This window comes from Scyliorhinus torazame, unplaced genomic scaffold (genome assembly GCF_047496885.1).
Source record: "Scyliorhinus torazame isolate Kashiwa2021f unplaced genomic scaffold, sScyTor2.1 scaffold_336, whole genome shotgun sequence".
NCBI classification, from domain to species: Eukaryota; Metazoa; Chordata; class Chondrichthyes; order Carcharhiniformes; family Scyliorhinidae; genus Scyliorhinus; species Scyliorhinus torazame.
Genome location: NW_027308063.1, coordinates 174718 through 198941, shown reverse-complemented (window position 1 = coordinate 198941; position 24224 = coordinate 174718). Strand labels below are relative to the sequence as shown.

General features: G+C 51.1%; 1 long non-coding RNA gene across 1 annotated transcript; it reads right to left on the bottom strand.

The window, feature by feature from the left end:
• Positions 1 to 723: 723 nt before the first annotated feature.
• LOC140406178 (uncharacterized) lies at positions 724 to 23878 on the bottom strand. The gene is made up of 5 exons (XR_011939066.1): positions 23743 to 23878; positions 23547 to 23641; positions 20414 to 20518; positions 6710 to 6845; positions 724 to 838 (listed from the first exon to the last, which is right to left on the bottom strand). It is a non-coding gene; the product is annotated as an uncharacterized lncRNA (long non-coding RNA).
• Between the last annotated feature and the right edge of the window lie 346 nt (positions 23879 to 24224).

Here is a 24224-nt window from a genome sequence, read left to right as displayed (position 1 = left end):
GGGGGGAGTGGGGGCGAGGGGGGAGTGGGGGCGATGGGGGAGTGGGGGCGAGGGGGGAGTGGGGGCGAGGGGGAGGAGGGGGGGAAGGGGGGAGTGGGGGAGGGGGGAGTGGGGGGAGGGGGAGCGGGGGGGGGAGTGGGGGGCGAGGGGGGAGTGGGGGCAAGGGGGGAGTGGGGGCGAGGGGGGAGTGGGGGCGAGGGGGGAGTGGGGGCGAGGGGGGAGTGGGGGCGAGGGGGGAGTGGGGGCGAGGGGGGAGTGGGGGCGAGGGGGGAGTGGGGGCGAGGGGGGAGTGGGGGCGAGGGGGGAGTGGGGGCGAGGGGGGAGTGGGGGCGAGGGGGGGAGTGGGGGCGAGGGGGGAGTGGGGGCGAGGGGGGAGTGGGGGCGAGGGGGGAGTGGGGGCGAGGGGGGAGTGGGGGCGAGGGGGGGAGTGGGGGCGAGGGGGGAGTGGGGGCGAGGGGGGAGTGGGGGCGAGGGGGGAGTGGGGGCGAGGGGGGAGTGGGGGCGAGGGGGGAGTGGGGGCGAGGGGGGAGTGGGGGCGAGGGGACGGGAGTGGGGGGGGGGAGTGGGGGATGAGGGGTGAGGGGGGAAGAGGGAGTGAGGGGTGAGGGGAGGGGGGAAGAGGGAGTGAGGGGTGAGGGGGGGGGGGGAAGAGGGAGTGGGGGGCGAGGGGGGGTGGGGGGATGCCCAGATACACGTGCAGCCCCCCCCCTCCCCCGCTCACCAACCTGCCCAATCTCGGAGCACGTGCGGAACAGCAGCTGGCTATCTGATTGGTGCAGCCCACTTTGAAGATTTTTCAGCCGCACTAATGATTCATCCGTGTGATCGGGAGCAAAGCCTGGCAACGGAAAAGAGAATTAAAAACATGCCAGCTCCATCGCAGCACAGCCAACACCAGTGCAGCAGCATCGCAGCGCACAGCCAGCACCAGAGCAACAACATCGCAAGGCACAGCCAGCACGACTGCAGCGCACAGCCAGCACCGGTGCAACGCCATCGCAACACAGCCAACACCACTGCAGCAGCATCGCAGCGCACAGCCATCATCGATGCAGCACCATTGCAGCGCACAGCTATCACCGGTGCAGCACCATTGCAGCACACAGCCACCACCGGCGCAGCACCATCGCAGCACATCAGTCGATTTCGGTGGCGTGAGAACAGCTGGTGAGTCAATTTCAGCGGGAGCATTGCGGAAGGAGGTTGCTGGGAGGTAAGTCAACCTTTAAAAGCACTTCTCTTGGCAGGGGCAGGCCAGTCGATTTCGGCGGCGTGAGAGCAGCTGGTTAGTCAGTTTCAGCGGGAGCATTGCGGAAGGAGGTTGCTGGGAGGTAAGTCAACCTTTAAAAGCACTTCTCTTTGCAGGGGCAGGCCAGTCGATTTCGGCGGGAGTGGAGCTGGCTGGTTAGTCAATTTCAGCAGGAGCTGAGAATTTTTCTTTTTTTTTTAAATTAGTTTTTTAGGCGGGAACAGGAAGTCGACCCGCGGACGTCTGGGAAGACCCTCACCAATAAATTCAGGTGGAGAGGAAACCCGAGACACTACACGTGTAGTGTCTCCCACCCGCCCTCCTCCTCTAACCTAATAATAAAACCCATTGGTCTGAGGTAAGTACCATATTTTTATTATATTATTATTATTTTTTATAAAAATTTAATTTAGTTGTTAGCCAGATCTTGGTAGAAAGTTAGAGGAATGGCAGGGAAGGGAGTGCAATGTTCCTCCTGCAGGATGTTTGAGGTGAGGGATGCAGTTAGTGTCCCTGCTGATTTTACCTGCAGGAAGTGCTGCCATCTCCAGCTCCTCCAAGACCGAGTTAGGGAACTGGAGCTGGAGTTGGAAGAACTTCGGATCATTCGGGAGGCAGAAGGGGTCATAGATAGCAGCTTCAGGGAATTAGTTACACCAAAGATTGGAGATAGGTGGGTAACTGTAAGAGGGACTGGGAAAAAACAGTCAGTGCAGGGATCCCCTGCGGTCGTTCCCCTGAGAAACAAGTATACCGCTTTGGATACTTGTGGGGGGGACGACTTACCAGGGGTAAGCCATGGGGTACGGGCCTCTGGCACGGAGTCTGTCCCTGTTGCTCAGAAGGGAAGGGGGGAGAGGAGCAGAGCATTAGTAATTGGGGACTCTATAGTCAGGGGCACAGATAGGAGATTTTGTGGGAGCGTGAGAGACTCACGTTTGGTATGTTGCCTCCCAGGTGCAAGGGTACGTGATGTCTCGGATCGTGTTTTCCGGGTCCTTAGGGGGGAGGGGGAGCAGCCCCAAGTCGTGGTCCACATTGGCACCAACGACATAGGTAGGAAAGGGGACAAGGATGTCAGACAGGCTTTCAGGGAGCTAGGATGGAAGCTCAGAACTAGAACAAACAGAGTTGTTATCTCTGGGTTGTTACCCGTGCCACGTGATAGTGAGATGAGGAATAGGGAGAGAGAGCATTTAAACACGTGGCTACAGGGATGGTGCAGGCGGGAGGGTTTCAGATTTTTGGATAACTGGGGCTCTTTCTGGGGAAGGTGGGACCTCTACAGACAGGATGGTCTACATCTGAACCTGAGGGGCACAAATATCCTGGGAGGGAGATTTGTTAGTGCTCTTTGGGGGGGTTTAAACTAATGCAGCAGGGGCATGGGAACCTGGATTGTAGTTTTAGGGTAAGGGTGAATGAGAGTATAGAGGTCAGGAGCACAGATTTGACGTCGCAGGAGGGGGCCAGCGTTCAGGTAGGTGGTTTGAAGTGTGTCTACTTCAATGCCAGGAGTATACAAAACAAGGTAGGGGAACTGGCAGCGTGGGTTGGTACCTGGGACTTCGATGTTGTGGCCATTTCGGAGACATGGATAGAGCAGGGACAGGAATGGATGTTGCAGGTTCCGGGGTTTAGGTGTTTTAGTAAGCTCAGAGAAGGAGGCAAAAGAGGGGGAGGTGTGGCGCTGCTAGTCAAGAGCAGTATTACGGTGGCGGAGAGGATGCTAGATGGGGACTCTTCTTCCGAGGTAGTATTGGCTGAAGTTAGAAACAGGAAAGGAGAGGTCACCCTGTTGGGAGTTTTTTATAGGCCTCCTAATAGTTCTAGGGATGTAGAGGAAAGGATGGCGAAGATGATTCTGGATATGAGCGAAAGTAACAGGGTAGTTATTATGGGAGACTTTAACTTTCCAAATATTGACTGGAAAATATATAGTTCGAGTACAATAGATGGGTCGTTTTTTGTACAGTGTGTGCAGGAGGGTTTCCTGAAACAATATGTTGACAGGCCAACAAGAGGCGAGGCCACGTTGGATTTGGTTTTGGGTAATGAACCAGGCCAGGTGTTGGATTTGGAGGTAGGAGAGCACTTTGGGGACAGTGACCACAATTCGGTGACGTTTACGTTAATGATGGAAAGGGATAAGTATACACCGCAGGGCAAGAGTTATAGCTGGGGGAAGGGCAATTATGATGCCATTAGACGTGACTTGGGGGGGATAGGTTGGAGGAGTAGGCTGCAAGTGTTGGGCACACTGGATAAGTGGGGCTTGTTCAAGGATCAGCTACTGCGTGTTCTTGATAAGTATGTACCGGTCAGACAGGGAGGAAGGCGTCGAGCGAGGGAACCGTGGTTTACCAAGGAAGTGGAATCTCTTGTTAAGAGGAAGAAGGAGGCCTATGTGAAGATGAAGTGTGAAGTTTCGGTTGGGCGATGGATAGTTACAAGGTAGCGAGGAAGGATCTAAAGAGAGAGCTAAGACGAGCAAGGAGGGGACATGAGAAGTATTTGGCAGGAAGGATCAAGGAAAACCCAAAAGCTTTCTATAGGTATGTCAGGAATAAGCGAATGACTAGGGAAAGAGTAGGACCAGTCAAGGACAGGGATGGGAAATTGTGTGTGGAGTCTGAAGAGATAGGCGAGATACTAAATGAATATTTTTCGTCAGTATTCAGTCAGGAAAAAGATAATGTTGTGGAGGAGAATGCTGAGCCCCAGGCTAATAGAATAGATGGCATTGAGGTACGTAGGGAAGAGGTGTTGGCAATTCTGGACAGGCTGAAAATAGATATGTCCCCGGGACCTGATGGGATTTATCCTAGGATTCTATGGGAGGCCAGGGAAGAGATTGCTGGACCTTTGGCTTTGATTTTTATGTCATCATTGGCTACAGGAATAGTGCCAGAGGACTGGAGGACCGCAAATGTGGTCCCTTTGTTCAAAAAGGGGAGCAGAGACAACCCCGGCAACTATAGACCGGTGAGCCTCACGTCTGTAGTGGGTAAAGTCTTGGAGGGGATTATAAGGGACAAGATTTATAATCATCTAGATAGGAATAATATGATCAGGGATAGTCAGCATGGCTTTGTGAAGGGTAGGTCATGCCTCACAAACCTTATTGAATTCTTTAAGAAGGTGACTGAACAGGTAGACGAGGGTAGAGCAGTTGATGTGGTGTATATGGATTTCAGCAAAGCATTTGATAAGGTTCCCCACGGTAGGCTATTGCAAAAAATACGGAGGCTGGGGATTGAGGGTGATTTAGAGATGTGGATCAGAAATTGGCTAGCTGAAAGAAGACAGAGGGTGGTGGTTGATGGGAAATGTTCAGAATGGAGTACAGTCACAAGTGGAGTACCACAAGGATCTGTTCTGGGGCCGTTGCTGTTTGTCATTTTTATCAATGACCTAGAGGAAGGCGCAGAAGGGTGGGTGAGTAAATTTGCAGACGATACTAAAGTCGGTGGTGTTGTCGATAGTGTGGAAGGATGTAGCAGGTTACAGAGGGATATAGATAAGCTGCAGAGCTGGGCTGAGAGGTGGCAAATGGAGTTTAATGTAGAGAAGTGTGAGGTGATTCACTTTGGAAGGAATAACAGGAATGCGGAATATTTGGCTAATGGTAAAGTTCTTGAAAGTGTGGCTGAGCAGAGGGATCTAGGTGTCCATGTACATAGATCCCTGAAAGTTGCCACCCAGGTTGATAGGGTTGTGAAGAAGGCCTATGGAGTGTTGGCCTTTATTGGTAGAGGGATTGAGTTCCGGAGTCGGGAGGTCATGTTGCAGCTGTACAGAACTCTGGTCCGGCCGCATTTGGAGTATTGCGTACAGTTCTGGTCACCGCATTATAGGAAGGACGTGGAGGCTTTGGAGCGGGTGCAGAGGAGATTTACCAGGATGTTGCCTGGTATGGAGGGAAAATCTTATGAGGAAAGGCTGACGGACTTGAGGTTGTTTTCGTTGGAGAGAAGAAGGTTAAGAGGAGACTTAATAGAGGCATACAAAATGATCAGGGGGTTGGATAGGGTGGACAGTGAGAGCCTTCTCCCGCGGATGGATATGGCTGGCACGAGGGGACATAACTTTAAACTGAGGGGTAATAGATATAGGACAGAGGTCAGAGGTAGGTTCTTTACGCAAAGAGTAGTGAGGCCGTGGAATGCCCTACCTGCTACAGTAGTGAACTCGCCAACATTGAGGGCATTTAAAAGTTTATTGGATAAACATATGGATGATAATGGCATAGTGTAGGTTAGATGGCTTTTGTTTCGGTGCAACATCGTGGGCCGAAGGGCCTGTACTGCGCTGTATTGTTCTATGTTCTATGTTCTATAGTCACAACAAGAGCAGCACCATCGCAGCGCACAGCCAGCACCAGTGCAGCACCACCGCAGCGTACAGCCACCACGAGTGTAGCGCACAGCCAACACCAGTGCAGCAGCATCGCTGCGCACAGCCATCATCATCGGTGCAGTACCATTGCAGCACACAGCTATCACCGGTGCAGAACCATCGCAGCGCACAGCCAGCACCAGTGCAGCACCACCGCAGCATACAGCCACCACGAGTGTAGCGCACAGCCAGCCCCAGGGCAGCACCATCGCAGTGCACAGCCACCGTGACTGCAGCGCACAGCCAGCACTGGCGCAGCACCATTGCAGCGAACAGCCAGCACCAGTGCAGCAGCATCACAGCGTACAGCACCGGTGCAGCACCATCACAGAGAGCCAACACCAGTGCAGGAGCATTGCAGCGCACAGCCACCAACAGTGCAGCACCATCACAGTGCACAGCGACCACCAGTGCAGCACCATCACAGTGCACAGCGACCACCAGTGCAGCACCATCACAGTGCACAGCCACGACCAAAGCAGCACTATCACAGTGCACAGGCATCACCGATGCAGCACCATTGCAGCACACAGCCACGATCAGAGCAGCACACCATCACAGTGCGCAGCCACCACCAGAGTAACATCATCGCTGCGCACAGCCACCAACTGCGCAGCCCCATTGCAGCGCACAGCCACCAACGGCGCAGCAAACGGCTAGCACCAGAGCAGCGCACAGCCAGCACTGGCGCAGCACCATTGGAGCGCACAGCCAGCACTGGCGCAGCACCATTGCAGCGCACAGCCAGCACTGGCGCAGCACCATTGCAGCGCACAGCCAGCACTGGCGCAGCACCATTGCAGTGCACAGCCAGCACTGGCGCAGCACCATTGCAGCGCACAGCCAGCACTGGCGCAGCACCATTGCAGCACACAGCCAGCACTGGCGCAGCACCATTGCCATGCACAGCCAGCACTGGCGCAGCACCATTGCAGCGCATAGCCATGACCAAAGCAGCACCATCGCAGAGTACAGCCACCGCCGGCACAGCTGCATCGCAGCGCACTCCTGCCAATGCACGAGTGCAGCACCTGTGTCCCACCTCTCCACAGTAAGACTCACCAGCGTAGCGCATTTGTATGCAGAGCAGTGTGTGCAGACAATCCACCGCATTCTGCCGGACCGTCAGCAGAGGGTCTGTGCACCGTGGAACCAACCGACCAATCAGGGCCCCCAAATTGTGGAAGGAAACCATTGTCTATGAGGACAGAGGGAGAGTTAGGGAGAAGAGATAGATCACAGCACAATTCAACCGCACTCGACAACCACATTCCACAACTCCGGGAACAACAGTCATCTCTTACACTCCAGTACAGACAGAGAGCACTGCAACTCACAACACCGAGTCATGTTCCCTCGACACTGTCCCCATCAAACACTCCCAGGACAGGTACAGCACGGGGTTAGATACAGAGTAAAGCTCCCTCTACACTGTCCCCATCAAACACTCCCAGGACAGGTACAGCACGGGGTTAGATACAGAGTAAAGCTCCCTCTACACTGTCCCCATCAAACACTCCCAGGACAGGTACAGCACGGGGTTAGATACAGAGTAAAGCTCCCTCTACACTGTCCCCATCAAACACTCCCAGGACAGGTACAGCACGGGGTTAGATACAGAGTAAAGCTTCCCTCTACACTGTCCCCATCAAACACTCCCAGGACAGGTACAGCACGGGGTTAGATACAGAGTAAAGCTCCCTCTACACTGTCCCCATCAAACACTCCCAGGACAGGTACAGCACGGGGTTAGATACAGAGTAAATCTCCCTCTACAATGTCCCCATCAAACACTCCCAGGACAGGTACAGCACGGGTTAGATACTGAGTAAAGCTCCCTCTACACTGTCCCCATCAAACACTCCCAGGACAGGTACAGCACGGGGTTAGATACAGAGTAAAGCTCCCTCTACACTGTCCCCATCAAACACTCCCAGGACAGGTACAGCACGGGGTTAGATACAGAGTAAAGCTCCCTCTACACTGTCCCCATCAAACACTCCCAGGACAGGTACAGCACGGGGTTAGATACTGAGTAAAGCTTCCTCTACACTGTCCCCATCAAACACTCCCAGGACAGTTACAGCACGGGGTTAGATACAGAGTAAAGCTCCCTCTACACTGTCCCCATCAAACACTCCCAGGACAGGTACAGCACGGGGTTAGATACAGAGTAATGTTCCCTCTACACTGTCCCCATCAAACACTCCCAGGACAGGTACAGCACGGGGTTAGATACAGAGTAAAGCTCCCTCTACACTGTCTCCAACAAACACTCCCAGGACAGGTACAGCACGGGGTTAGATACAGAGTAAAGCTCCCTCTACACTGTCCCCATCAAACACTCCCAGGACAGGTACAGCACGGGGTTAGATTTTGGTACTGATTAACTTACTTACCTTGCAGGTCAGCTGTTTAGTTCAGGAGTGAGAGCTGGGACCTTAGAATCAGCGCGGGAATTTGAAAAAGCGCGGGAGCTGCGAGGCAGAGGGGACCGTTTAAAAGGTCGCTGCCTGGGGTGAGGTAAGTACTGATTAACTTACTTACCTTGCAGGCCAAGTTGATTTCAGCAGGAGCGGAGCAGGTTAGTCCATTTCAGCGGGGGCAGTGCGGAAGTGATTTCTGGGAGGTAAGTCTCTCCTTTAAATTTTTTTTAAAAATTTTAGTGTTTAAGGTGGGAACAGGAAGTCGACCCGCGGACGTCTGGGAAGACCTTCACCAATAAATTCTGGTGGAGAGGAAACCCGAGACACTACACGTGTAGTGTCTCCCACCCACCCTCCTCCTCTAACCTAATAATAAAACCCATTGGTCTGAGGTAAGTACCATATTTTATTATATTATTATTATTTTTTATAAAAATTTAATTTAGTTGTTAGCCAGATCTTGGTAGAAAGTAAGAGGAATGGCAGGGAAGGGAGTGCAATGTTCCTCCTGCAGGATGTTTGAGGTGAGGGATGCAGTTAGTGTCCCTGCTGATTTTACCTGCAGGAAGTGCTGCCATCTCCAGCTCCTCCAAGACCGAGTTAGGGAACTGGAGCTGGAGTTGGAAGAACTTCGGATCATTTGGGAGGCAGAGGGGGTCATAGATAGCAGCTTCAGGGAATTAGTTACACCAAAGATTGGAGATAGATGGGTAACTGGAAGAGGGACTGGGAAAAAACAGTCAGTGCAGGGATCCCCTGCGGTCGTTCCCCTGAGAAACAAGTATACCGCTTTGGATACTTGTGGGGGGGGACGACTTACCAGGGGTAAGCCATGGGGTACGGGCCTCTGGCACGGAGTCTGTCCCTGTTGCTCAGAAGGGAAGGGGGGAGAGGAGCAGAGCATTAGTAATTGGGGACTCGATAGTCAGGGGCACAGATAGGAAATTTTGTGGGAGCGTGAGAGACTCACGTTTGGTATGTTGCCTCCCAGGTGCAAGGGTACGTGATGTCTCGGATCGTGTTTTCCGGGTCCTTAAGGGGGAGGGGGAGCAGCCCCAAGTCGTGGTCCACATTGGCACTAACGACATAGGTAGGAAAGGGGATAAGGATGTCAGGCAGGCTTTCAGGGAGCTAGGATGGAAGCTCAGAACTAGAACAAACAGAGTTGTTATCTCTGGGTTGTTGCCCGTGCCACGTGATAGTGAGATGAGGAATAGGGAGAGAGAGCAATTAAACACGTGGCTACAGGGATGGTGCAGGCGGGAGGGATTCAGATTTCTGGATAACTGGGGCTCTTTCTGGGGAAGGTGGGACCTCTACAGACAGGATGGTCTGCATCTGAATCTGAGGGGCACAAATATCCTGGGGGGGGAGATTTGTTAGTGCTCTTTGGGGGGGTTTAAACTAATGCAGCAGGGGCATGGGAACCTGGATTGTAGTTTTAGGGTAAGGGAGAATGAGAGTAGAGAGGTCAGGAGCTCAGATTTGACGTCGCAGGAGGGGGCCAGTGTTCAGGTAGGTGGTTTGAAGTGTGTCTACTTCAATGCCAGGAGTATACGAAATAAGGTAGGGGAACTGGCAGCATGGGTTGGTACCTGGGACTTCGATGTTGTGGCCATTTCGGAGACATGGATAGAGCAGGGACAGGAATGGATGTTGCAGGTTCCGGGGTTTAGGTGTTTTAGTAAGCTCAGAGAAGGAGGCAAAAGAGGGGGAGGTGTGGCGCTGCTAGTCAAGAGCAGTATTACGGTGGCGGAGAGGATGCTAGATGGGGACTCATCTTCCGAGGTAGTATGGGCTGAGGTTAGAAACATGAAAGGAGAGGTCACACTGTTGGGAGTCTTCTATAGGCCTCCAAATAGTTCTAGGGATGTAGAGGAAAGGAGGGCGAGGATGATCCTGGATAAGAGCGAAAGTAACAGGGTAGTTATTATGGGAGACTTTAACTTTCCAAATATTGACTGGAAAAGATATAGTTCGAGTACATTAGATGGGTCGTTTTTTGTACAGTGTGTGCAGGAGGGTTTCCTGACACAGTTTGTTGACAGGCCAACAAGAGGCGAGGCCACGTTGGATTTGGTTTTGGGTAATGAACCAGGCCAGGTGTTGGATTTGGAGGTAGGTGAGCACTTTGGGGACAGTGACTACAATTCGGTGACGTTTACGTTAAGGATGGAAAGGGATAAGTATACACCGCAGGGCAAGAGTTATAGCTGGGGGAAGGGAAATTATGGTGCCATTAGACGTGACTTGGGGGGGGATAAGGTGGAGAAGTAGGCTGCAAGTATTGGACACACTGGATAAGTGGAGCTTGTTCAAGGATCAGCTACTGCGTGTTCTTGATAAGTATGTACCAGTCAGGCAGGGAGGAAGGTGCCGAGCGAGGGAACCGTGGTTTACCAAAGAAGTGGAATCTCTTGTTAAGAGGAAGAAGGAGGCCTATGTGAAGATGAGGCATGAAGTTTCAGTTAGGGCGATGGATAGTTACAAGGTAGCGAGGAAGGATCTAAAGAGAGAGCTAAGACGAGCAAGGAGGGGACATGAGAAGTATTTGGCAGGAAGGATCAAGCAAAACCCAAAAGCTTTCTATAGGTATGTCAGGAATAAGAAAATGACTAGGGAAAGAGTAGGACCAGTCAAGGACAGGGATGGGAAGTTGTGTGTAGAGTCTGAAGAGATAGGCGAGATACTAAATGAATATTTTTCGTCAGTATTCGTTCAGGAAAAAGATAATGTTGTGGAGGAGAATGCTGAGCTCCAGGTGAATAGAATAGATGGCATTGAGGTACGTAGGGAAGAGGTGTTGGCAATTCTGGACAGGCTGAAAATAGATAAGTCCCCGGGACCTGATGGGATTTATCCTAGGATTCTCTGGGAGGCCAGGGAAGAGATTGCTGGACCATTGGCTTTGATTTTTATGTCATCATTGGCTACAGGAATATTGCCAGAGGACTGGAGGATAGCAAATGTGGTCCCTTTGTTCAAAAAAGGGAGCAGAGACAACCCCGGCAACTATAGACCGGTGAGCCTCACGTCTGTAGTGGGTAAAGTCTTGGAGGGGATTATAAGAGACAAGATTTATAATCATCTAGATAGGAATAATATGATCAGGGATAGTCAGCATGGCTTTGTGAAGGGTAGGTCATGCCTCACAAACCTTATCGAGTTCTTTGAGAAGGTGACTGAACAGGTAGATGAGGGTAGAGCAGTTGATGTGGTGTATATGGATTTCAGCAAAGCGTTTGATAAGGTTCCCCACGGTAGGCTATTGCAGAAAATACGGAGGCTGGTGATTGAGGGTGATTTAGAGATGTGGATCAGAAATTGGCTAGCTGAAAGAAGACAGAGGGTGGTGGTTGATGGGAAATGTTCAGAATGGAGTTCAGTCACAAGTGGAGTACCACAAGGATCTGTTCTGGGGCCGTTGCTGTTTGTCATTTTTATCAATGACCTAGAGGAAGGCGCAGAAGGGTGGGTGAGTAAATTTGCAGACGATACTAAAGTCGGTGGTGTTGTCGATAGTGTGGAAGGAAGTAGCAGGTTACAGAGGGATATAGATAAGCTGCAGAGCTGGGCTGAGAGGTGGCAAATGGAGTTTAATGTAGAGAAGTGTGAGGTGATTCACTTTGGAAGGAATAACAGGAATGCGGAATATTTGGCTAATGGTAAAGTTCTTGGAAGTGTGGATGAGCAGAGGGATCTAGGTGTCCATGTACATAGATCCCTGAAAGTTGCCACCCAGGTTGATAGGGTTGTGAAGAAGGCCTATGGAGTGTTGGCCTTTATTGGTAGAGGGATTGAGTTCCGGAGTCAGGAGGTCATGTTGCAGCTGTACAGAACTCTGGTACGGCCGCATTTGGAGTATTGCGTACAGTTCTGGTCACCGCATTATAGGAAGGACGTGGAGGCTTTGGAGCGGGTGCAGAGGAGATTTACCAGGATGTTGCCTGGTATGGAGGGAAAATCTTATGAGGAAAGGCTGATGGACTCGAGGTTGTTTTCGTTGGAGAGAAGAAGGTTAAGAGGAGACTTAATAGAGGCATACAAAATGATTAGGGGGTTGGATAGGGTGGACAGTGAGAGCCTTCTCCCGCGGATGGAAATGGCTGGCACAAGGGGACATAACTTTAAACTGAGGGGTAATAGATATAGGACAGAGGTCAGAGGTAGGTTCTTTACGCAAAGAGTAGTGAGGCCGTGGAATGCCCTACCTGCTACAGTAGTGAACTCGCCAACATTGAGGGCATTTAAAAGTTTATTGGATAAACATATGGATGATAATGGCATAGTGTAGGTTAGATGGCTTTTGTTTCGGTGCAACATCGTGGGCCGAAGGGCCTGTACTGCGCTGTATTGTTCTATGTCCTATGTTCTAGATACAGAGTAAAGCTCCCTCTACACTGTCCCCATCAAACACTCCCAGGACAGGTACAGCACGGGGTTAGATACAGAGCAAAGCTCCCTCTACACTGTCCCCATCAAACACTCCCAGGACAGGTACAGCACGGGGTTAGATACAGAGTAAAGCTCCCTCTACACTGTCCCCATCAAACACTCCCAGGACAGGTACAGCACGGGGTTAGATACAGAGTAAAGCTCCCTCTACACTGTCCCCATCAAACACTCCCAGGACAGGTACAGCACGGGGTTAGATACAGAGTAAAGCTCCATCGACACTGTCCCCATCAAACACTCCCAGGACAGGTACAGCACGGGGTTAGATACAGAGTAAAGCTCCCTCTACACTGTCCCCATCAAACACTCCCAGGACAGGTACAGCACGGGGTTAGATACAGAGTAAAGCTCCCTCTACACTGTCCCCATCAAACACTCCCAGGACAGGTACAGCACGGGGTTAGATACAGAGTAAAGCTCCATCGACACTGTCCCCATCAAACACTCCCAGGACAGGTACAGCACGGGGTTAGATACAGAGTAAAGCTCCCTCTACACTGTCCCCATCAAACACTCCCAGGACAGGTACAGCACGGGGTTAGGGACACAGTAAAGGTCTCTCAACACTGTCCCCATCAAACAACCCCAGGACAGATTGCCGATTATATTTAATAATAATCTTTATTGTCACAAGTAGGCTTACATTAACACTGCAATGAAGTTACGTGAAAATCTAGTTGCCACATTCCGGCGCCTGTTTGGGTACACTGAGGGAGAATTCAGAATGGCCAATCCACCTAACCTGCACATCTTTGGACTGTGGGAGGAAACCGGAGCACCCGGAGGAAACCCACGCACACACGGGGAGGATGTGCAGACTCCGCACAGAGAGTGACCCAAGCCGGGAATCGAACATGGGACCCTGGAGCTAAACAGTGACAGACTGGAGTACACACTGACACAGTCCCAGCACAGTGACTATAAATCACAGAGATCCTGTATTAATCCCCATTCAGACACTGGGATACAGTATAAATCACAGAGACCCTGTATTAATCCCCAATCAGTCACTGGGATACAGTAGAAATCACCGAGACCCTGTATTAATCCCCAATCAGACACTGGGATACAGTATAAATCACAGAGATCCTGTATTAATCCCCAATTAGACACTGGGATACAGTATAAATCACAGAGATCCTGTATTAATCCCCAATCAGTCACTGGGATACAGTATAAATCACCGAGACCCTGTATTAATCCCCAATCAGACACTGGGATACAGTATAAATCACAGAGATCCTGTATTCATCCCCAATCAGTCACTGGGATACAGTATAAATCACAGAGACCCTGTATTAATCCCCAATCAGACACTGGGATACAGTATAAATCACAGAGATCCTGTATTAATCCCCAATCAGTCACTGGGATACAGTATAAATCACAGAGATCCTGTATTAATCCCCAATCAGTCACTGGGATACAGTATAAATCACCGAGACCCTGTATTAATCCCCAATCACACACTGGGATACAGTATAAATCACAGAGATCCTGTATTCATCCCCAATCAGTCACTGGGATACAGTATAAATCACAGAGACCCTGTATTAATCCCCAATCAGACACTGGGATACAGTATAAATCACAGAGACTCTGTATTAATCCCCAATCAGACACTGGGATACAGTATAAATCACAGAGATCCGGTATTAATCCCCAATCAGTCACTGGGATACAGTATAAATCACAGAGACCCTGTATTAATCCCCAATCAGTCACTGGGATACAGTATAAATCACCGAGACCCGGTATTAATCCCCAATCAGACACTGGGATACAGTATAAATCACAGAGATCCTGTATTCATCCCCAATCAGTCACTGGGATACAGTATAAATCACAGAGACCCTGTATTAATCCCCAATCAGACACTGGGATACAGTATAAATCACAGAGACTCTGTATTAATCCCCAATCAGACACTGGGATACAGTATAAATCACAGAGTTCCGGTATTAATCCCCAATCAGTCACTGGGATACAGTATAAATCACAGAGACCCTGTATTAATCCCCAATCAGACACTGGGATACAGTATAAATCGCAGAGATCCTGTATTAATCCCCAATCAGACACTGATACAGTATAAATCACAGAGACCCTGTATTAATACCCAATCAGTCACTGGGATACAGTATAAATCAGAGACCCTGTATTAATCCCCAGACACTGGGATACAGTATAAATCACAGAGATCCTGTATTAATCCCCAATCAGACACTGGGATACAGTATAAATCACAGAGATCCTGTATTAATCCCCAATCAGACACTGGGATACAGTATAAATCACATAGATCCTGTATTAATCCCCAATCAGACACTGGGATACAGTATAAATCACAGAGATCCTGTATTAATCCTCAATCAGACACTGGGATACAGTATAAATCACAGAGATCCTGTATTAATCCCCAATCAGACACTGATACAGTATAAATCACAGAGATCCTGTATTAATCACCAATCAGACACTGGGATGCAGTATAAATCTCACAGATCCTGTATTAATCCCCAATCAGACACTGGGATACAGTATAAATCACAGAGATCCTGTATTAATCCCCAATCAGACACTGGGATACAGTATAAATCACAGAGATCCTGTATTAATCCCCAATCAGACACTGGGATACAGTATAAATCACATAGATCCTGTATTAATCACCAATCAGACACTGGGATACAGTATAAATCTCACAGATCCTGTATTAATCCCCAATCAGACACTGGGATACAGTATAAATCACAGAGACCCTGTATTAATCCCCAATCAGACACTGGGATACAGTATAAATCACAGAGATCCTGTATTAATCCCCAATCAGACACAGGGATACAGTATAAATCACAGAGACCCTGTATTAATCCCCAATCAGAAATTGGGATACAGTATAAATCACAGAGACCCTGTATTAATCCCCAATCCGACACTGGGATACAGTATAAATCACAGAGATCCTGTATTAATCCCCAATCAGACACTGGGATACAGTATAAATCACAGAGACCCTGTATTAATCCCCAATCAGACACTGGGATACAGTATAAATCACAGAGATTTATACTGATTGGGGATTAATACAGGGTCTCTGTGATTTATACTGTATCAGTGTCTGATTGGGGATTAATACAGGATCTCTGTGATTTATACTGTATCCCAGTGACTGATTGGGGATTAATACAGGGTCTCTGTGATTTATACTGTATCCCAGTGTCTGATTGGGGATTAATACAGGATCTCTGTGATTTATACTGTATCCCAGTGTCTGATTGGGGATTAATACAGGATCTCTGTGATTTATACTGTATCCCAGTGTCTGATTGGGGATTAATACAGGATCTCTGTGATTTATACTGTATCCCAGTGTCTGATTGGGGATTAATACAGGGTCTCTGTGATTTATACTGTATCTCAGTGACTGATTGGGGATTAATACAGGGTCTCTGTGATTTATACTGTATCCAGTGACTGATTGGGGATTAATACAGGGTCTCTGTGATTTATACTGTATCCCAGTGTCTGATTGGGGAATAATACAGGATCTCTGTGATTTATACTGTATCCCAGTGTCTGATTGGGGATTAATACAGGGTCTCTGTGATTTATACTGTATCCCAGTGTCTGATTGGGGATTAATACAGGGTCTCTGTGATTTATACTGTATCCCAGTGTCTGATTGGGGATTAATACAGGGTCTCTGTGATTTATACTGTATCCCAGTGTCTGATTGGGGATTAATACAGGATCTCTGTGATTTATACTGTATCCCAGTGTCTGATTGGGGATTAATACAGGATCTCTGTGATTTATACTGTATCCCAGTGTCTGATTGGGGATTAATACAGGGTCTCTGTGATTTATACTGTATCCCAGTGTCTGATTGGGGATTAATACAGGGTCTCTGTGATTTATACTGTATCCCAGTGTCTGATTGGGGATTAATACAGGATCTCTGTGATTTATACTGTATCCCAGTGTCTGATTGGGGATTAATACATGGATTTCTGTGATTTACACTGTATCCCAGTGTCTGATTGGGGATTAATACAGGATCTGTGATTTATACTGTATCCCAGTGACTGATTGGGGATTAATACAGGGTCTCTCTGATTTATACTGTATCCCAGTGACTGATTGGGGATTAATACAGGGTCTCTGTGATTTATACAGTATCCCAGTGACTGATTGGGGATTAATACAGGGTCTCTGTGATTTATACTGTATCCCAGTGTCTGATTGGGGATTAATACAGGATCTCTGTGATTTATACTGTATCCCAGTGTCTGATTGGGGATTAATACAGGGTCTCTGTGATTTATACTGTATCCCAGTGTCTGATTGGGGATTAATACAGGATCTCTGTGATTTATACTGTATCCCAGTGTCTGATTGGTGATTAATACAGGGTCTCTGTGATTTATACTGTATCCCAGTGTCTGATTGGGGATTAATACAGGGTCTCTGTGATTTATACTGTATCAGTGTCTGATTGGGGATTAATACAGGATCTCTGTGATTTATACTGTATCCCAGTGTCTGATTGGTGATTAATACAGGGTCTCTGTGATTTATACTGTATCCCAGTGTCTGATTGGGGATTAATACAGGGTCTCTGTGATTTATACTGTATCAGTGTCCGATTGGGGATTAATACAGGATCTGTGATTTATACTGTATCAGTGTCTGATTGGGGATTAATACAGGATCTCTGTGATTTATACTGTATCCCAGTGTCTGATTGGGGATTAATACAGGATCTCTGTGATTTATACTGTATCCCAGTGACTGATTGGGGATTAATACAGGATCTCTGTGATTTATACTGTATCAGTGTCTGATTGGGGATTAATACAGGATCTCTGTGATTTATACTGTATCCCAGTGTCTGATTGGGGATTAATACAGGATCTCTGTGATTTATACTGTATCCCAGTGTCTGATTGGGGATTAATACAGGATCTCTGTGATTTATACTGTATCCCAGTGTCTGATTGGGGATTAATACAGGATCTCTGTGATTTATACTGTATCCCAGTGTCTGATTGGGGATTAATACAGGATCTGTGATTTATACTGTATCCCAGTGACTGATTGGGGATTAATACAGGGTCTCTGTGATTTATACTGTATCCCTGTGTCTGATTGGGGATTAATACAGGATCTCTGTGATTTATACTGTATCCCAGTGTCTGATTGGGGATTAATACAGGATCTCTGTGATTTATACTGTATCAGTATCTGATTGGGGATTAATACAGGGTCTCTGTGATTTATACTGTATCCCAGTGTCTGAATGGGGATTAATACAGGATCTCTGTGATTTATACTGATCCCAGTGACTGATTGGGGATTAATACAGGGTCTCTGTGATTTATACTGTATCCCAGTGACTGATTGGGGATTAATACAGGATCTCTGTGGTTTATACTGTATCAGTGTCTGATTGGGGATTAATACAGGATCTCTGTGATTTATACTGTATCAGTGTCTGATTGGGGATTAATACAGGATCTCTGTGATTTATACTGTATCAGTGTGTGATTGGGGATTAATACAGGGTCTCTGTGATTTATACTGTATCCCAGTGTCTGATTGGGGATTAATACAGGATCTCTGTGATTTATACTGTATCCCAGTGTCTGATTGGGGATTAATACAGGATCTCTGTGATTTATACTGTATCAGTGTCTGATTGGGGATTAATACAGGATCTCTGTGATTTATACTGTATCCCAGTGTCTGATTGGGGATTGATACAGGATCTGTGATTTATACTGTATCCCAGTGACTGATTGGGGATTAATACAGGGTCTCTGTGATTTATACTGTATCCCAGTGTCTGATTGGGGATTAATACAGGATCTCTGTGATTTATACTGTATCCCAGTGTCTGATTGGGGATTAATACAGGGTCTATGTGATTTATACTGTATCAGTGTCTGATTGGGGATTAATACAGGATCTCTGGGATTTATACTGTATCCCAGTGTCTGATTGGGGATTAATACAGGATCTCTGTGATTTATACTGTATCCCAGTGACTGATTGGGGATTAATACAGGGTCTCTGTGATTTATACTGTATCAGTGTCTGATTGGGGATTAATACAGGATCTCTGTGATTTATACTGTATCCCAGTGTCTGATTGGGGATTAATACAGGATCTCTGTGATTTATACTGTATCCCAGTGTCTGATTGGGGATTAATACAGGATCTCTGTGATTTATACTGTATCCCAGTGTCTGATTGGGGATTAATACAGGATCTGTGATTTATACTGTATCCCAGTGACTGATTGGGGATTAATACAGGGTCTCTGTGATTTATACTGTATCCCTGTGTCTGATTGGGGATTAATACAGGATCTCTGTGATTTATACTGTATCCCAGTGTCTGATTGGGGATTAATACAGGATCTCTGTGATTTATACTGTATCAGTATCTGATTGGGGATTAATACAGGATCTCTGTGATTTATACTGTATCCCAGTGTCCGATTGGGGATTAATACAGGGTCTCTGTGATTTATACTGTATCCCAGTGTCTGATTGGGGATTAATACAGGATCTCTGTGATTTATACTGTATCCCAGTGTCTGATTGAGGATTAATACAGGATCTCTGTGATTTATACTGTATCCCAGTGTCTGATTGAGGATTAATACAGGATCTCTGTGATTTATACTGTATCAGTGTCTGATTGGGGATTAATACAGGGTCTCTGTGATTTATACTGTATCAGTGTCTAATTGGGGATTAATACAGGGTCTCTGTGATTTATACTGTATCCCAGTGACTGATTGGGGATTAATACAGGATCTCTGTGATTTATACTGTATCCCAGTGTCTGATTGGGGATTAATACAGGGTCTCTGTGATTTATACTGTATCCCAGTGTCTGATTGGGGATTAATACAGGATCTCTGTGATTTATACTGTATCCCAGTGACTGATTGAGGATTAATACAGGATCTCTGTGATTTATACTGTATCCCAGTGTCTGATTGGGGATTAATACAGGGTCTCTGTGATTTATACTGTATCCCAGTGTCTGATTGGGATTAATACAGGGTCTCTGTGATTTATACTGTATCCAGTGTCTAATTGGGGATTAATACAGGATCTCTGTGATTTATACTGTATCCCAGTGTCTAATTGGGGATTAATACAGGATCTCTGTGATTTATACTGTATCCCAGTGTCTGATTGGGGATTAATACAGGGTCTCTGTGATTTATACTGTATCCCAGTGTCTAATTGGGGATTAATACAGGGTCTCTGTGATTTATACTGTATCCCAGTGTCTGATTGGGATTAATACAGGGTCTCTGTGATTTATACTGTATCCCAGTGTCTGATTGGGGATTAATACAGGGTCTCTGTGATTTATACTGTATCCAGTGTCTTATTGGGGATTAATACAGGGTCTCTGTGATTTATACTGTATCCCAGTGTCTAATTGGGGATTAATACAGGATCTCTGTGATTTATACTGTATCCCAGTGTCTGATTGGGGATTAATACAGGATCTCTGTGATTTATACTGTATCCCAGTGTCTGATTGGGGATGAATACAGGATCTCTGTGATTTATACTGTATCCCAGTGTCTGATTGGGGATTAATACAGGATCTCTGTGATTTATACTGTATCCCAGTGTCTGATTGGGGATGAATACAGGATCTCTGTGATTTATACTGTATCCCAGTGTCTGATTGGGGATTAATACAGGATCTCTGTGATTTATACTGTATCCCAGTGTCTGATTGGGGATTAATACAGGATCTCTGTGATTTATACTGTATCCCAGTGTCTAATTGGGGATTAATACAGGGTCTCTGTGATTTATACTGATCCCAGAGAGAAACAAGACTTACTCGAACATTCAGCTTCTCCAAGTAAAAGAGCAGCAGTTTGGAGGTGGTGATCACCGCACGCTCTCGTTCCCAGTCCTTGCTCGATGTGATCCAACCTTCAATATGCTGGAGGGAGAGAGAGAGGGGAACAGAGAGCGGCGGAGGGAGGGAGGGACGGGGCGGGGGGGACGGAGGGAGGCAGGGAGGGGACGGGGGGGACGGAGGGAGGGGGGGACGGAGGGAGGGAGGGGACGGAGGGAGGGAGGGGACGGAGGGAGGGAGGGGACGGAGGGAGGGAGGGGTGGGACGGAGGCAGGGAGGGGTGGGACGAAGGGAGGGCGGGCGGGACGGAGGGAGGGAGGGAGGGTGGGCGGGCGGGGGGAGGGCGGGCGGGAGGAGGGAGGGAGGGGGGGCGGGAGGGAGGGGGGGCGGGAGGGAGGGAGGGCGGGAGGGAGGGAGGGCGGGAGGGAGGGAGGGCGGGAGGGAGGGAGGGCGGGACGGAGGGAGGGCGGGACGGAGGGAGGGCGGGACGGAGGGAGGGCGGGACGGAGGGAGGGCGGGACGGAGGGAGGGCGGGACGGAGGGGAGGGCGGGACGGAGGGAGGGCGGGACGGAGGGAGGGCGGGACGGAGGGAGGGCGGGACGGAGGGAGGGCGGGACGGAGGGAGGCGGGAGGAGGAGGGCGGGACGGAGGGAGGGCGGGACGGAGGGAGGGCGGGACGGAGGGAGGGCGGGACGGAGGGAGGGCGGGACGGAGGGAGGGCGGGACGGAGGGAGGGCGGGACGGAGGGAGGGCGGGACGGAGGGAGGGCGGGACGGAGGGAGGGCGGGACGGAGGGAGGGCGGGACGGAGGGAGGGCGGGACGGAGGGACGGAGGGTGAAACGGAGGGAGGGCGGGCGGCAGGGACGGAGGGTGAAACGGAGGGAGGGGGCACGTGGGCATGACGGAAAGAGGGCGGGCGGGACGGACGGAGGGAAGGGGGGAACGGACGGAGGGAAGGGGGAACGGACGGAGGGAAGGGGGAACGGACGGAGGGAAGGGGGAACGGACGGAGGGAAGGGGGAACGGACGGAGGGAAGGGGGACGGACGGAGGGAAGGGGGACGGACGGAGGGAAGGGGGCCGGACGGACGGAGGGAGGGGGCCGGACGGACGGAGGGAGGGGGCCGGACGTACGGAGGGAGGGGGCCGGACGGACGGAGGGAGGGGGCCGGTCGGACGGAGGGAGGGGGCCGGACGGACGGAGGGAGGGGGCCGGACGGACGGAGGGAGGGGGCCGGACGGACGGAGGGAGGGGGCCGGACGGACGGAGGGAGGGGGCCGGACGGACGGAGGGAGGGGGCCGGACGGACGGAGGGAGGGGCCGGACGGACGGAGGGAGGGGGCCGGACGGACGGAGGGAGGGGGCCGGACGGACGGAGGGAGGGGGCCGGACAGACGGAGGGAGGGGGCCGGACGGACGGAGGGAGGGGGCCGGACGGACGGAGGGAGGGGGCCGGACGGACGGAGGGAGGGGGCCGGACGGACGGAGGGAGGGGGCCGGACGGACGGAGGGAGGGGGCCGGACGGACGGAGGGAGGGGGCCGGACGGACGGAGGGAGGGGGCCGGACGGACGGAGGGAGGGGGCCGGACGGACGGAGGGAGGGGGCCGGACGGACGGAGGGAGGGGGCCGGACGGACGGAGGGAGGGGGCCGGACGGACGGAGGGAGGGGGCCGGACGGACGGAGGGAGGGGGCCGGACGGACGGAGCGAGGGGGCCGGACGGACGGAGGGAGGGGGCCGGACGGACGGAGGGAGGGGGCCGACGGACGGAGGGAGGGGGCCGGACGGACGGAGGGAGGGGGCCGGACGGACGGAGGGAGGGGGCCGGACGGACGGAGGGAGGAGCCGGACGGACGGAGGGAGGGGGGCCGGACGGACGGAGGGAGGGGGCCGGACGGACGGAGGGAGGGGGCCGGACGGACGGAGGGAGGGGGCCGGACGGACGGAGGGAGGGGGCCGGACGGACGGAGGGAGGGGGCCGGACGGACGGAGGGAGGGGGCCGGACGGACGGAGGGAGGGGGCCGACGGACGGAGGGAGGGGGCCGGACGGACGGAGGGAGGGGGCCCGGACGGACGGAGGGAGGGGGCCGGACGGACGGAGGGAGGGGGCCGGACGGACGGAGGGAGGGGGCAGGACGGACGGGAGGGGGCCGGACGGACGGAGGGAGGAGGGCAGACGGACGGAGGGAGGGGGCCGGACGGACGGAGGGAGGGGGCCGGACGGACGGAGGGAGGGGGCCGGACGGACGGAGGGAGGGGGCCGGACGGACGGAGGGAGGGGGCCGGACGGACGGAGGGAGGGGGGCCGGACGGACGGAGGGAGGGGGCCGGACGGAGGGAGGGAGGGGAGGGACGGAAGGGACAAAGGGAGGGTGGGAGGGACAAAGGGAGGGAGGGAGGGCGAGAGGGAGGGAGGGGAAAAATTGTGAAAAGATTAGTACACGGGGATAATAAAAGCCTGACACGTGTCTCGTTCGACCTCACCACCTGTATCCCACCGTCACCCAACATCCATGTGCTCACCTGGCCGGGATTCCAGCCTGAACAAGTGCAGAATTCCCGGCTCAGATTTGTCCTGATGTTTCCTGGGCACAGTCGGACATGCGCTCCCAAACACTGGCCTGCAGTCGACGATCCTTGGGAATTAACTGGCCGATTTAGCCATTGCTAAATCTCCTGGACAGAATCAGACCATTCCCCATGTCAGCAATGAGGAGGAAATGGTCAACATTTCCCTTCTTGATTCTCTTCTCCTTCGTTACCAAGGCGATTGGAGTTCCCGAATATAGACGTCTTGCTGCATTCACTCACTCACTCTGCCCCCATCACCCTAACCTCATGTCCCAGTACACACAACGGGCCGAATGGTCTGTCCTTGGAGCTTGCTAATCCTGAAATGCTAAGTTTCAGCCTGAAGTCCGAACAGAGAGAGAGAATCCTCCTTATTGTTCGTGTGGACGCATCGCTCCTGCTCCTCGGCAGAACTCTCTAATTCTTCCCGTGTCTGGGGTCGGGTGGGGCAGTCACCTTCACTCCCGACCCAGACGCTTCTTCCGCGTCTTTGCTCACCTTTGTTCGTCAACTCTCCCACCCATCCCCGAGCTTTACCTTAAACACCGCCTGCAGGCCGTCTGGGCTGAGGTCCTGGATGAGGATCTGCTTCAGAGCTCCTGCAGTGCACACAGCGTCTCAGTGTAGAGAATCTGACAAGAGAAACAAAGCGGGTTAGTGTTTACCCTCTCAGGGGTCAGAGGCCCGGACCGGGGGCTCTCGGCTCGGAGGAGGGACAGAAATGCGCGACTACCTCTCTGTCCTTCACGTCCATGCAGCTCTCGTCCTTGCTCTTGTCGGTTCCCAGAGGTGGAAGTCCAAACACGCTGTCCAGGCTGATTTTAATCAGTTCAAACATGTCGGCCTCATTCAGCACAGGATCCAGCTTCCTGCATCGCAGGTCAAGGAGAACGGGAACGCCAGAGTTGGGAATTATAACCCCCGGAGCGGGAATGGGATAGGAGGAGAGTGCGGGAGAGACAATACGCAGAGTGGAAAGGAGAAGGAGAAAACTAATTTCTAAGCCCCTCCACGAAGAAGATTTAATCCAAATGGAATCCCCACTCTGAGGGTTTCAGCCCGGGTTGGGGGGGGGGGGGGGGGGGGGGGGTGAGGGCCCCCACCCAAATCCCTCCTCACCCTCCCTAAAATCCACCACACCCCCTCCCCCTGCCCAAATCCCACCACGCCCCCTCCCCCTGCCCAAATCCTACCTCGCCCCCTCCACCTGCCCAA